Source organism: Crinia signifera, chromosome 5 (genome assembly GCF_055691185.1).
Source record: "Crinia signifera chromosome 5, ASM5569118v1, whole genome shotgun sequence".
Classification (NCBI taxonomy): Eukaryota; Metazoa; Chordata; class Amphibia; order Anura; family Myobatrachidae; genus Crinia; species Crinia signifera.
The window spans coordinates 157183327-157198120 of NC_139221.1; the positions used below are offsets into that span (position 1 = coordinate 157183327).

At 44.1% G+C, this 14794-nt stretch overlaps 1 protein-coding gene across 1 annotated transcript in view; it reads left to right on the plus strand.

Moving 5' to 3' along the window:
• Positions 1-294: 294 nt before the first annotated feature.
• Positions 295-14794, plus strand: part of SLC6A19 (solute carrier family 6 member 19) — an 89361-nt gene continuing 74861 nt past the window's right edge. The window contains exon 1 of the mRNA XM_083186298.1: positions 295-384. The gene's annotated coding sequence lies outside the window, so the exon portion shown is untranslated. The remainder of the gene's footprint in view (positions 385-14794) is intronic.

Sequence of the window (14794 nt, forward strand, 5' to 3'; positions counted from 1 at the left end):
TTTTATTATAATTGGACTAAAGTGCATTTATACAATAATATACTTTTACTTAACTAGGCATGTGTCAATTGCACCTTGAATGACAAGTAAACTATAAGCAAACACATTAAACCATTTAGCCGAACAAATTACTTTGTGTAATACTTCTGAATTGTATTAAAAACAAGGAGTTTTGCAATCCACAGTAAATCTTAAAATCCATCTAAAAAAAATTGTGTACAGTTTTTGCAAGCAAGCCCTTGCCAAGAAGCCTATTTAGTTGGCTGTTCTCTGTTTCTTACCTCATAATCAGCACTGGAATGTGAGAGCACTTTCAAGTGACCATTTCTATGAGAGTCTTCTGGTTCCCCCATTATAACTCGTAACTCTAGCTGCGATGTATAGGTGAGTTGTTATCTATTCTACAATTTATAAGAATGTTTTCCATTTTTACTCTGTGTGTAGTAATGATAATCCTGTATTAGATGACAATCATTGTCTGTAATTTCATATGCTATCGTTTAATTGTATGGCATTTGTACACACTATGGCATACTTTTACTTAGTTCAATATACATAATCTATTACAGTCATTTGAATAGTACTACTTCTGAAGAATAACTTAATATTAAATTAGCCAACATTACTAAAAGTTACATTTAAGCAGTTTGTACTCAGTTTGCTATCACTCATAAAGTTTTAAAATAACAATAATTGGACCCGATGTATCAAGCTTCAACAAGTTACTGAAACAGTAGAGTGAGAAACAGCCAGCTCCGAACTGTCATGTTACAGGCTGGCTTTGAAATAACAGGTAGGAGCTGATTGGCTGGTTGTTTATCACTCTCTACGTTATTACTTTCTGAAGTTTGATACATCTAGCCCTAAATTAGATATAATCCTGACATTTGTTACCGTATCAATATTTGTTCATGCATTTTAGTATGAGTTTCATTTTTACATGCAAAAACATTTCAATGTGTGATAGAATTAAAATGTGACTTTTAGTACATGTGTGTTTTATTTACTTTTCTATTAAATAAAATAGTGCAAAGGATTCTTTTTTTGCTGTTTGGCTTAATAGCATGTTTATTTTAATATATTAATTGAGGAAGATAGAGGAAAACATAGAAATTGTTTTATTAAAATGACAATTAATTATTTTTTTAATTTTATGTTATAAAATATCTTTCTAATGTTAGAAATAGAAGGTGGACAAAGGAAAGCCTCTGAGTACATATATCCTCTATAATGTGACATGCCCACCTATCCAGATTAAGCATCACAATATGATGTGAGGGACAAATTGAGAAGATTAAACATTATAGTTAGGGGATTAATAGTTATGTTATGCAAAATTAGTATCAGACAGTGGCCTAGAGACCTCAGAACCAGACACCAGCACTTGCCTGTGCAGCCTCTGATTGGCTGTCACGTCCAATATCCACAGGTTAGCGACCCATGATGTTACCATGCCGGTATGTTACAGGTGCTCTCTGCCATAACTTCCAAGTTCTGCGACCACTCCTTTAGTGGTGTTTTGTCTTGTGGAAACTACTTCTGCCCAAAAACACTTCTGTGTGGACGTACAGTAATTTGGCATACTGTACCTCGGTGACACCATTTAATTCAGTCATGTATGCAATGGTACTGTAAGTTGGTAATATTAAACTTAAATATTGTGCAATAGAGATTACTAGTCAAATCTGTCACTGTTTTCCTTATTTGAGTATCAGGATAATGATTCTTCTGGAAACTCATCAATCTAGGTAGGGAATTTTTAGATTAACTCTGCGATCTTAGTGTAAAATAGGTAGATATAGTCCAATTGTATACTGTTTTTATGCAATTCCACCACTATGTTCCCCCTTTGTATGTGACAGTGTTAATGAATAGTTTCTCCACCTCAAAAAATGATTAAACCACACATTATCAGAACTTAATGCCTGACATTATGACCAGTGGCAGAACTTGTGGGTGGTGACCTCAGGTGCAGAAATATAATATGGACCTCTCTTCTCCACCCCGACCCCACTTGGCAGAACTTTTTCATAATCATTACAACGCAGAAGAGAAAGGGTTACAATAAAAAAAACCTCCCTCCTAAACATAACCAGACTGGGGCTCTTTGAACCAGTGATACTTCTTAAATTAGAGGGGGAAGAGCAAGTAGGTTTCCTCTGTATTTAAAGAACCAGAACCAAGAGCTGGTTCCAAAAATATAGGGAGGGAGACGTATGGATCCCCATATTCTACTTGGTCAGATATTGATAAAAGAAACTGCTATGGGTATTCATGACAGAATTCTAATGTAAGTGTCTCTTGATATGGAGTAAGATGTGTGAAGAAAGTAAGAAGCTGATTCAGACCAATTTGGGCCAAATTTCAGCCCCCTGTGCGATGGTCGAGGTTTGCTCATGCGTGTTAAATTCCATTAAGAAGAGTGGAGCATCCTTTTATTGTATTGCAAGTGAAGTGTACTGTATATACTTATGTGCATTGTAGGGCTATACACTATACAAATACAAGAACAATTAAATAATAGTCAGTGTTGCTTTTTTGATTTTTTCTCTGCAGTACATTATAATGTACACTTACTACATATTGTTATCATAAGTAATTACCCACAAATGAGTTACTTATAGGTAATATATTACTATTATCAGCATAAACAATTGCCATGAACTTTCACAGATTAGACAACACATCCCTGAGTAAGAAGAATTTAGATAGTAATGTATAGATTAGTTTTTTTATGTGTTTTCATATAAAGCCAAACTGTATCAGATAATGATTTGTCAGTATGGGACTGCCTTTTTTGAAGAAGTCAGCTTCCAAGTGAGAATGGGGTATTATCGTATACAGCATGCAAGTTATTTGGTGAACTGGTCATTATTCTTCTCTGTTCAGTCTTCAAGCAATAATGAATGATATGTAGGTATCCTTGTAGAAGCACAGGTAGAAATAACAGACTGTTGTTTGGTGAACATGATGTTCTCTAGCTTGAATAATGAATGGTTTAACTCTTTCCAAACACTTCAAAGGGGATACGGTCATTTGGTCACCAGCATGATGGTAGACAAGCATTAGGTCAACACCATTAGGTCAACATGCACTTAGTCGACATGACTTTAGGTAGACATGCAGGAAGGTCGACATGACTTAATATCGACATGGGTAAGGTTGACAGGGTCATTAGTTCTGTTTTTTTAGCTAAAATATGCCGACAGGCGGTATCTCATGCCCTACCATCCACTAGGGCGTGGTGGAAGAATTAAATAGTGACACCTAGACCCCTCTCTTCCTCAGTAGTTTCCATTATAGTGCCATTTATACTATATTTAGTCTTTGGATTTTTGAGACCCAAGTGCATGATTTAGCATTTTTTGGCATTAAACTGTAGTTGCCATGCTCTTGACCATTCCTCTAATCTACCTAGATCATTAATCATTTGTTTTACCCCTCCTGGTGTGTCTGCCCTGTTGCATACCTTTGTGTCATCTGGAAAAAGGCACATTTTACCCTCAATTCCATTTGTAATATCACCAATAAAGATATTAAAAAGCACCGGTCCAAGTACAGATCCCTGGGGTACTCCACTTGTAACCTTTCCCTCCTTTGACTGTACTCCGTTTACTACAACTCTCTGTTTTCTGTCCTGCAACCACGCTCTTATCCATTCAACTATCTTAGAATCCAATCCCAAGCTTTCAAGTTTATTTAACAGTCTGCGATGTGGGACAGTGTCAAAAGCTTTACTAATGTCTAGATAAGCTTTAGTCACCCAGTCAAAAAAGTCAATAAGATTTGTTTGACATGATCTTCCCCCAGTAAACCCATTCTGTTTTGGATCCTGTAAATTGCTGGTTTTGAGATATTCTACAACTCTTTGTTTTAAGAGTGTTTCCATCAATTTCCCTACTACTGATGTAAGGCTCACTTGTCGATAGTTGCTTACCTCTTCCTTGCTTCCACTTTTGTGCAGTGGGACTACATTTGCTGATTTCCAGTCCTCTGGGATTACTCCAGTAGCTAGTGACTGGTTGAATAATTCTGTTATTGGTTTTACTAGCTCCCCTTTAAGCTCTTTTAGTATCCTTGGATGTATCCCATCTGGCCCCATTGATTTATCCACTTTCAGTTTTGAGAGTTCTGTGAGGACTTTCTCCTCTGTAAATGTACTGTACTTATCTCTCCCTCAGTTTTCTGACTATACTTGCAACTTAACTGTGGCCCCTTCCTCTCTCTTTCAGCAGTGAATACTGAGCAGAAATAATTATTAATATTATCTGCTATTACATTGTCTCCCTCAAGAAAACTTCCACTCTCTGTCTTTAGTCTAATTATTCCACTTTTTGTGCACCTGCAGTGCACGAGGTTTTTCCCTATTTTCCAAACAAATTTGTACTGAGCTCAGATCTGAAAAAGGTCTATTGTGTCAGTTATGGCTGCCGAATCATTACCCATTTTAAACCTGCCGCAGACGGAGGAGGAGTCGGTGGAGTTTTTCCAACACCACCACCTGCTGCCAGAGACACAGACCTCTGTCAACGGGCATCCTATGAGGCTCAATGTAAAGGAGCTGTAGGAGGAAGGTCAGTCTCCGGGCCGCACAATGGTTTTGTGACCTTTCCAAATCTTTTGCGGATCATATTTTCATTGGCAGAGGAGCTGACAGGCATTCAGTTTTGTGAGCGCCACCTCAAGATTTGGAACAAAACCACCGTTATATGTCACAATCTAATGCGGGAGGCATGTACCCTCAATCTGATGTGCCAGCCCCAACGCCGGATTAGCAGAGCTGGCAAAATCGTTGAGGTGGACGAAAGTCTGTTTGTCCAGCGTAAGAGCCACATTGGACGTGTCCTACCACAGCAGTAGCTCTTCAGTGGGATATCGCATTTCACCGGTTAATGCTTCATCACACCAGTGGCCAGCCGTGACACCAGGGCCGTAATGTTTGCCATCGAAGCACACATAGAACCAGGTACCATCATCTACTCAGCCTGTTGGCGTGCGTACAAAATGCAAGAATTGGAGCAGACGGGGTACCACCACATGCACTTCAACCACCGTCATAACTTCGTGGACCCAGACACTGGGGTCCATACCCAAAATATCGAGAGGCTCCAGGGCTCCTGCAAGTGGAGGAATAAGAGGCAGAGGGGCACTGCACGTCAGTACCTGGACTTATACTTGCAGGAATTCATAAGGCGCAAAATTCTAGGGGCGGAGGACGCTTTCCTGCACAATTTACATGCACTGACTCTTGTCCCAACTGCAGACAAAGCAGCCAACATTGAGGATGACACAGCTGCGTCGACATCAGCTGCATCTGGAGGGGCTGCTGTGCCGGAGGAATAAGTGTTTTAGACCTTTCTGGGACTTGTTCTACAGTATTATTTAACATTGCTTATTGTTTTTCTTATTTATTCTTTATGTCAGTAAAATCCATTTGACAGGTTAACACGTGTCATCATTATTGTTTCAGATGGATGACATGACAGGTGTGAATGTGTTCTTGAAAAACCTCCACTATCCACGCCTTCCTGAAGCGTGGTGAGCACTCCTGTGGTGAGCGCTTCCAACCTGTTCATATCCCCACTATCCACGTTGGCGTGGAGTTGATTTTATAAAGTGTGGAGAGTGCAGCGAGCCCCGCGAAGGGACGCATATTACTAGATATGTATTTTGTGTCCCCGCGCGGGGGTTGTTGCACTCGCCACGCATCAGGCTTGGTGGCTTGCTGGGCTCGCCACACTTTATAAAATCAACTCCACGACAACGGGGATAGTGGGTGTATGAACAGGTCAGGAGGACGCTTACCGCATCCTCTCACGGGGACAGCGTACTGTACACTGCCCGGCTGTATAATCACTGGCTAACGTATAAGCAAAGCAGCAACTCCGTCCCCATCGATATCTTCAATGCTTTAAAAAAGGAAGAAGAAAGAACTCCTTCATTGTGGTGAGTGTGTTAATCCGAATGCCTCCTCCTATGTCTAGACAACATTCAAAATTTCCACACTGACCTTATGAACATGCCCTATGTTCATATACTGTAGCAGGTTTTTCTTACGATAAGCTTCCTACTTTGTGAGCCTGCTACAGTATATCGTCACAGTACTTCAACTGGGGAAAAAAATTGTGTATCCGATACTGACCTTAAAAAAGGCCCTATGTTCACATCAAAGGTATCTTTACACATCCCGAAGAGAACCTCAGAGTAACCCCTAATGAAATAGAATGAAAAAAAAAATACAATGGGTGACATTCTATGGAATGAGAGAAAAGCGCATATATTTTTCGCACTCCACATCGCCGCTTTTCGCACTTTTCGAAATCTCATTTTTTAGTCATAATTCGCATATTTAATGGGATGCGCATTAGAGGCTAAAAAGTGCGATGTAGTGCGATTTGCGGCGAATTGATGAGAAATTATGTTACTAAAAAGTGCGATTTCTTCCGCCGGTCATGTGCGAATTTTAGACCAACCGGAGTGCGATTTACAAGACTGTCTCCACATGCCAAATAACCCCCTAACCTATTGGGCCACCTAGGTCCCCTCCATTATGCATCCCACCCCCTATATAAAGGGGCATTGGCGCCATTTCACTCTTTGATAGGAAGTAAGGAGCATGGAGAGGAGCAGTGGCAGTGTGAGAAGAGGAAGAGGTGTTGGTGGCAGAGTGAGGAGTGGCAGAGGGGCCAGTGGCAGAGGGAGCAGTGGCAGTGTGACCAGAGGAAGAGGGGCCAGTGGCAGAGGGAGCAGTGGCAGCACACAGGCAAGAGGAGCCAGTGGGAGTGGCAGCAGAGGACTGGTGAGGTCGACCTCCATTACAGGGAGTGGCAGCAGAGTGGCAGCCACCATGGCCACTGCAAGGGCAACTCCAGACCAGGCCCTGGCGGACCAGGCCCAGCAGGAGGAGGTGGAGTATCCGCTGGCATCCCCATCCTGTAGCCAGGACCTTGCCCATACCCCACAGCAGCTGCAGGAGGGCCACATGTCCGAGATGGAGGAAGATGGAGGTGAGGAGGAGGAGGAAGACACTGGCATGGAGGAGGATTTTGACATGCATGTGTAAGATATAGAGGATGAGGAGAAGGGTGAAGCTGGCCGCACCAAAAGTGGGAGAAAGGTCCTATTCAGTTATGAGGAGAATGTGGCGCTTGTCCGGGCCATCATACCCCTGTATGACTGCTTACTGGGGAAAAACCAGCACAAGACCACCTCACATCGTAAACGTGGTATGTGGAAGGACATCACCCAGGCGGTCAACGCTGTCAGTCACCGCAAGAGGCTAATCAAAAACATTAAAAAGTGGTTTAACGACATCAAGCGGCAGCTGAAAAAGAAAATGGCCATGGAGATGGAGGAGGCCACCAAGACTGGCGAAGGAAGCCCCACCACAATAACCTACACATCATATTAGGTGAAGCTCCAAAGAATTATCCCCCCTGAGGTCCTGCCTGGGATGCACATTGCGGATACCGATAGGCCGGCAAGCCCACCCCGAGCTGGTAAGTGTCACCACATGCAATATGAAACATACATGCCAATGTATTTAAACTGCAATGTTATTTTGTATTGTTATACTAATTAATGTGGTGCTGTGGAACTACATAGCCCAGAAAGGTCTGTCAATGGCAATAGTTTACACCTACTTTAAAAATGATCAGAATGCTGGGCCTTGTAGTTCCACAACTGCACATCTATTGTTCCACACTGTAACACTTTTTCTAGCAGCTTCATATATATGTGGCCCAAAAACATTGGTGTACTGGTGGTTTAGCAGTCACGCCTACATACCACAGATTTGCCAACAGTTGTAATGTGTCAAGCAGTGTTTTAATTTTTTGGCCTGACTACAGGTGCAAAACTTCAATGTAAAAATATGAATAGTAAATAATATAGCCCTAAACCAAAGGTAAATTTGTCCATTATTGTAATTTATTTGATGATGTTGCACAAAAGCATCGCCATTGCTCGGTACATAAAGTCTGCCGATCTTTCCTTTCACAGATTGTCTGTCCCAAAGTGATCAAGCATCCAAGAGAAGAAGCTCCGATGGTGCCGCATCTGTGGAAGCAGGTAAATGTTCAAACCACAGGCCATTACACATACAGTACACACACCATGTCACATCAAATAATAAATCACATTATTCATCTCCAGCTGCTACATTGCAACGGACATGAATGTAATGTGGCCTAGCCATGTCAATGAAGATTATTGTCAATGTTTCATGCAGGATCGGGGTCCATTTGTAAGTACATAGCACCCCTAGGTATGGGCGTCTACCATCTCAGACCCTTTCCAAAACAGTACTGACGACAGAAAGGACAATATATGCATCTGTACTTACCTCTTCCTCTGTAACCACAGGTACTGTACAACTAGGACAACAATCCACAGAATCCTCAGATATGCCGGTGGATGACATAGAGATAAATCTGGAACCAGTGGACACGTTTGCGGCTGAGGAGGAAATAAACACATCATCACAGAGTGATCTTCCACCAAGTGGGGTGACTCCAAACCCACCCCCACCCAGAAATACTCCCCCTACAGCTGCTTCTGCTGCCCAAGTAGCTACCTCCTTGGTACATTTCAAGGACAAACAACTAGAATTTATGGCCTCCCAAAGTCTGGAAATGGGCAACATTAAGGGGTACATGCGTGCAGAGGCATAGGGAGGGCGGAGCCACCGGAGCTGATGCTCCGGGCGCAGATTGGTGGAATGGCGCCGCCGGCCCGCCCCCCCTCCGCAAATGATCCCCTGCTACACTAATGGCGGGCAGCGTGTGCCGACGGCTGCCCTGCCCGGCGCCTAGCTGCTGGTCCTGTCACTCAGCGTTACTACAGCCTGATGTCTGTTGCTGGACGCTGCTTGAGAGATCAGACAGGGCTGCAGGTCCGAGCACAGACACGGGCATGACGCTGGTGCAGGCTGCTTGTGTTCTCCGGGGCTGCAGACAGAGGATCAGAGGCTCGCAGTGCCGGAGAAGCAGCTTGCGTCTGGCACTTCTCACCTGCCAGCAGCTCGGACAGCCAGCGTCTCCCTCCGTAACTGTAAAGTTTTATCTTTAACCTTTGACTTGTGCACACACATCAGCTGACCCCCGTTATTGCCGCTGATGAGTGCACACGGATGGGAGGGAGGAGGGGGAGTGAGGGGAGGAAGCTACAAATCTCTGTCCTTTAATTAAAGTAAGCATTCCCCCAAATACAGGAGTAAGAGACACAGGATAATGTGGTGGTGTTATCATCACTAGGCTGCCTAGACTTTACAGTGTCTTATATAGCGCAGCATATTCCGTTACAGTGTCTTATATAGCGCAGCAGATTCCGTTACAGCGTCTTATATAGCGCCACAGATTCCGTTACAGCGTCTTATATAGCGCCACAGATTCCGTTACAGTGTCTTATATAGCGTGGCGGATTCCGTTACAGCATCTTATATAGCGCAGTAGATTGCGTTACAGTGTCTTATATAGCGCAGCAGATTCCGTTACAGTGTCTTATATAGCGCAGCAGATTCCGTTACAGTGTCTTATATAGCGCAGCAGATTCCGTTACAGTGTCTTATATAGCGCAGCAGATTACGTTACAGTGTCTTATATAGCGCAGCAGATTCCGTTACAGTGTTTTATATAGAGCCGCAGATTCCGTTACAGTGTCTTATATAGCGCAGCAGATTCTGTTACAGGGTCTTATATAGCGCAGAAGATTCCGTTACAGTGTTTTTTATAGTGCCGCAGATTCCGTTACAGTGTCTTATATAGCGCTGCAGATTCCGTTACAGTGTCTTATATAGCACGGCATATTCCGTTACAGTGTCTTATATAGCGCAGCAGATTCCGTTACAGTGTCTTATATATTTCAAATGTAACATGCCAACACATGTTAGCCACGCCTTCAATTCATTACCGGGAGGGGGGGTGTCATGATTGGATGCCATCTTGTCATGAGCGACCGCCATTTTTACGCCAGAAGGAGCGTAATTGTACCACGCCATTCTGCCCTAATTGTAAATGTAATGGAGAAAGTGACCTGCCTTTGCCCTGGATGGTTGGGAGGACTGGGGGGTGAAGCAGGAAGGCAGATGGGATCTCTTTCATTTGAAGTCCATGCTCTGTTTACAATACTGTTTCTGATATGGTGTGCAATCTACTCATCCTGTATTTTTATGAAGAAATTGGGGGTAAAAAGGTTATTCCAACAACCCTTGCCCATCTGTTTGAAACCTCAACAGGAAAGCAGAGGTTATCTCCTTCCCCCCTGCATCTATAAAACTTGTACTGAAGTCCAGGGTCTCTGGCAAATGTCTTCCCAGACCAGAAGAGATGTCAGAAAAGCAATTCCCTTAGACCTCTAGAATGACACCTTATTTGAGATAAGAATTAGGAGGCCCCAGGAGGGTGATTGAATGGCTAAATTGCTCATCTTCAAAAGGGAAGTCAATTAGCCAGCCCCTGGGTATATCCTAAGGAAACCCCTGGACAGGGAGATTCCTGAGGTGGGGGCTGTGATTGTGTGTGTTTTGCAAATCTTAAAAGTGTGTGTCTCACAAGACATGTTGTTCATTTTCTTGGGAATGGGATGGGTCCGACACCTGTCTCTGAAATGATCCAGTATCCGGAGAGATTTCCACTCCAAACCCCGCTTCATGCTGTGTGTCCTTGAAGTGGTTTGTTTCTTTATTCCCATTTTGTTTTATTTTGAAACTGTTTTTACGTTTGACTTACCTATTAATCATATATCTTGTAACTTATGTTTTCTGTAATCTACTGTAAGCCTTGTAGTGTTTTCACTTAATTAAAATCAATAATTAGTTCTGGTATCTGCTGTTTTCCAGCCCAAGCCTCTGACGAATTCGCCAGAGCGCTACCGTGTGAATCATAATTTATTGTGTCGGCAGAATCAAAGCTGTCGCGGACTAAGTCCAAAAAGCTTACTTTGATTGGTGGCAAGCGGAATCGTGGTGAAATACGCACACGCTTGGGATACTCAGTAGAAGTGTCACGTGGCCGGGATACTCAGATTGTCGTATCTGGGGAATCGCCGACTAGGGTCGTGACAGGGGGCGCAAAATATGCCCTTCCTCCGGGCACCATGGCACCTAGCTACACCGCTGCTTGCGTGACACCTTTCTACAGTTGAGAAAATTGTCTAGGAGTGTACGGGTTGGTGTAGGCACTCAGGTGCGTTTGGCAAATAGCATAGACACCCATCTGGCTGAACTTAGTTCTGCTGTAAGGGAGCAGAATATCCATATTGGCAGCCTTGCACAAAGTATTCATTCAATTAGTCAATCGTGTACTGCGCAGAACAATGCGTTGATCGCTATGCAGGCACAAATCCATCAAATGGAGGTGTCATAAGTGCAACTACATCTACAATTAGTAGTGTCTCCAGCACACCAGTAAGTGGCTCACCAACTTCCCCACCCCGTCGGAGTATTAGGACCCGGGGTGGCGTGTGCGCAGGGTCAAGAGGTGGTAGTGCGCGGCCTGATGGAGGGAAAAAATAATTATTTAACATAAAATCAATTGATAATGCATGTACTATGGTTGAATTTTTGTTACATTAATATACATTTCTATTGTTTGCGACTGACAAATGCAGGTTATGTATGACATAATATACTGTAGTAAAAATGTCACAACGCATACCATTTTGTCTGTGTGTTATTCTTCAAACATTTGTTGTGTGATCTGTTCCATAATGTAATGATATATGGGCAAGGTATTGGTGGAAGATGCTGTTGTCTCAAATCTGGCCTGTCCGAGGTTGTGGAACTACATATTTCACCAAGCTGTGGCAGTCTTGTTTTAAGCTGTCATGCTTACAGTGTGTCAGGGCATGCTGGCCCATGTAGTTCCACAACAACAGGTGAGCCATAGTTGATTGCACAAAAATCACATACATGTTGTTTAATATACTTACAAGGTTTTTTACAGCAAGGGATAGGTCTGCACCACCAACTGTACCCTTGGACTGTGTCTATTGGCCTAAATGTGGGGGCAAAAAGATGTTAGTGATAAATGTAATGTAGGTGAGTTCACTTCCAGCAAAGGTACATGTAGGAATAGAGGGCACATGTGCTTACCAGAAAAGTAGGGCCTGATGATGTCTGTACGCACCAGATTCCCCCTCTGCGTACCCCTCACTACCCAAGGTGTGGTAGGTTGGGCTTCCTGCACGACTGCTGCATGATCTTCCTCCACATAGGCTGGTTGGTATAGGGCTATGTTGTGTAACATGCAGCAAGCCTGGACGATCATCACTACTTTTGCAGGGTGGTAAAGCAGCAAACCAGATGACCGGTCCAAACACCGGAATCTACTTTTCAACACTCCAAACATACGCTCCACCACATTGCGGGTTGCAATATGGGCTTCATTATACCGGTGCTGTGCAAGGCCATCGGGGGTGCGCAAAGGTGTCATGAGCCAGGAAAGACACCCATATCCTGAGTCACCTAAACCAAAGAAAGGAAGTTATTGCCTTATATGGTAAGTTATGTGCAGTGGGCAAATAGTATTTACTTGGACAAGAGTAGTAGGCTGGTGAAAATTGAAACACACACACACACATTTCAGCAGGTACAAATACGAATAGAGAGGGTAATATGTAAAAATGTACTCACCAAGTAGCCAGCCCTCTGGCATTTGTTGTTGGGTAAATCGGTTCCAGAGGCCGGAGTGTCTCAGAATATAAGCGTCATGGCAGTTCCCAGGGAAGCCTGCAACCACACTTAGGATTTTGAGATGAGCATCACATACAACCTGCACGTTCAGGGAGTGCCGCCCAAGCCTATTGACATAGACGTGGCCCCGCACGTGCGGTGCCCTAATCCCAATGTGTGTGCAGTCTATAGCTCCCAGCACATGAGGGAATGCTGAGAGTCTAAAGAAAGCAACCTTGTGGTCCTGCCACTCTGACTCTGAACTGGGGAATCTGATGTATGTCCGCCACAACTTCTTAAAAGCAAGTAACACTTGAGTAAAATGCTTTGAGAAAGTGGCTTGTGATACCCCCAAGGACCATGAGGTCACGGACTGAGTGGAGCCAGTGGCCAAATAGTAGAGGGTACACATTAATTTCTGCAGCCCAGACACAAATCCACTCTGCACAATCTCCATGTCTGAAACCCTCACAGGTGTCCTTAATGATGTGGGGGTATATGTAGGAGTGTTTGTGAGTGAAATTAAGGACACCTGTGATGACATTAACCATGTGTGCACTTGACCAAATTGAGTTCTGGGCCAAATCGCCCAACAAAACCTGGTCTGAAAAAATGGCGATTATTAGACACCTTAAAAGTGTGATTTGCGAAATCCCATTCCATTAAATAAGCGATTTGTATACTTTTCTATTGGAAAACATCTGGATGCGATAAAAGTGCAAATTTTTACAGCACTTTCAGTACGCCTGACTTATAGCACAAAATATGCGATTTAGGGACCTTTTCGCATCAGATTAAATATGTGATTTCATGGAAAAATGCAAATTAGCCATTTTTTGGAGTAAAATTCGCCCAAAATATCAATACAATATAACATCCAATGTACAATGAAAACAGCGTATATTTATACTTTTGGTACACACCACCATTTTTCTTTATAACATTATCATTACATTTAATAATAAAAAAAATCCCACAACATTGAGGAGATTGAATTTAAATATCCAGCCCCACTAGAACCTATATAACTTTTACACCTACTAGAGGCGGGCAGGGCCGGGGGACAGGGTGCCACATTTCCCCCGGGCCGGTGTGCATTTCAGTTTTCTGGGCCCTCTATCACTGTTATGTTAAATATTAACCCCTTCCCGACATTTGACGTATATATACGTCATGGCCGGGATGTACTTCCCGACACATGACGTATATATACGTCATGACTTTAAACTGTCCCCGCGTCTATAGACGCGGTGACAGTTTAAACATGTCTGCTGTCCCTGACAGCAGACATGTCCCTGCATGCCCAGGGGGGGTGGCGATGCCTCCCCCCCGTCGGCGATCGCTGTGATTGGCTGTTCAATGTGAACAGCCAGTCGCAGCGTTTTCCTGTGTTACCGGCGAATCAGACGCTCGGTAACACTGGTGTCAATCACCGCCGGGTGTGAGGGGGCATGAGGGGGTCATCGGTGACGACGACACCTCACCCCACCTCACCCCACCTGCCCCCAAGGCTGTGATTGGTCCGTCGGACCGACGGACCAATCACAGCCAAGGCGCGTCATTTAAACTAACGGTGACTGCGCTGCAGACGCCATTCCGGTCTGGAATTGCGTGCAGAGCGGTCACCGGCCACTCTGTCGTGATATACATACCTGAACCTTGCCTGATACTTACCTGATCACCGCTGATCACCGCTGGTAGGGTGCTGCCAGCAGCTGGATGCTTCCTGGATCTTGTGACTTCCTGTGTCCTGCTGCTGCAGTGTCATAGAGTCACAGATCGTGAGAGATAGTGACAGATAGTGACAGAGAGTGACAGAGAGTGATAGAGAGTGATAGAGAGTGCTATATTTTGTGTCTGCTGCACCCCTTTTGTGCTGATCAGCAGGGGAGCCGAGAGAGGGGGGGAGCAGGTACTAATTACCCGGGCCCAGGCTTGCTGAAGGGGCCCCACAGGGGCCCTGGTTCGACCCCTCCCTTCCCCCTCCGTCCCTCCCGGGTATCAACAGTAGCACACACTTCTACAACATGTGCTGTTCTGACAGCAGGCTCAGCATGAGTGTCTCACTGACAGCGTGAGAGGTCATGCTGAGCCTGCTGTCAGCACAGCACATGCTGTAGGTGT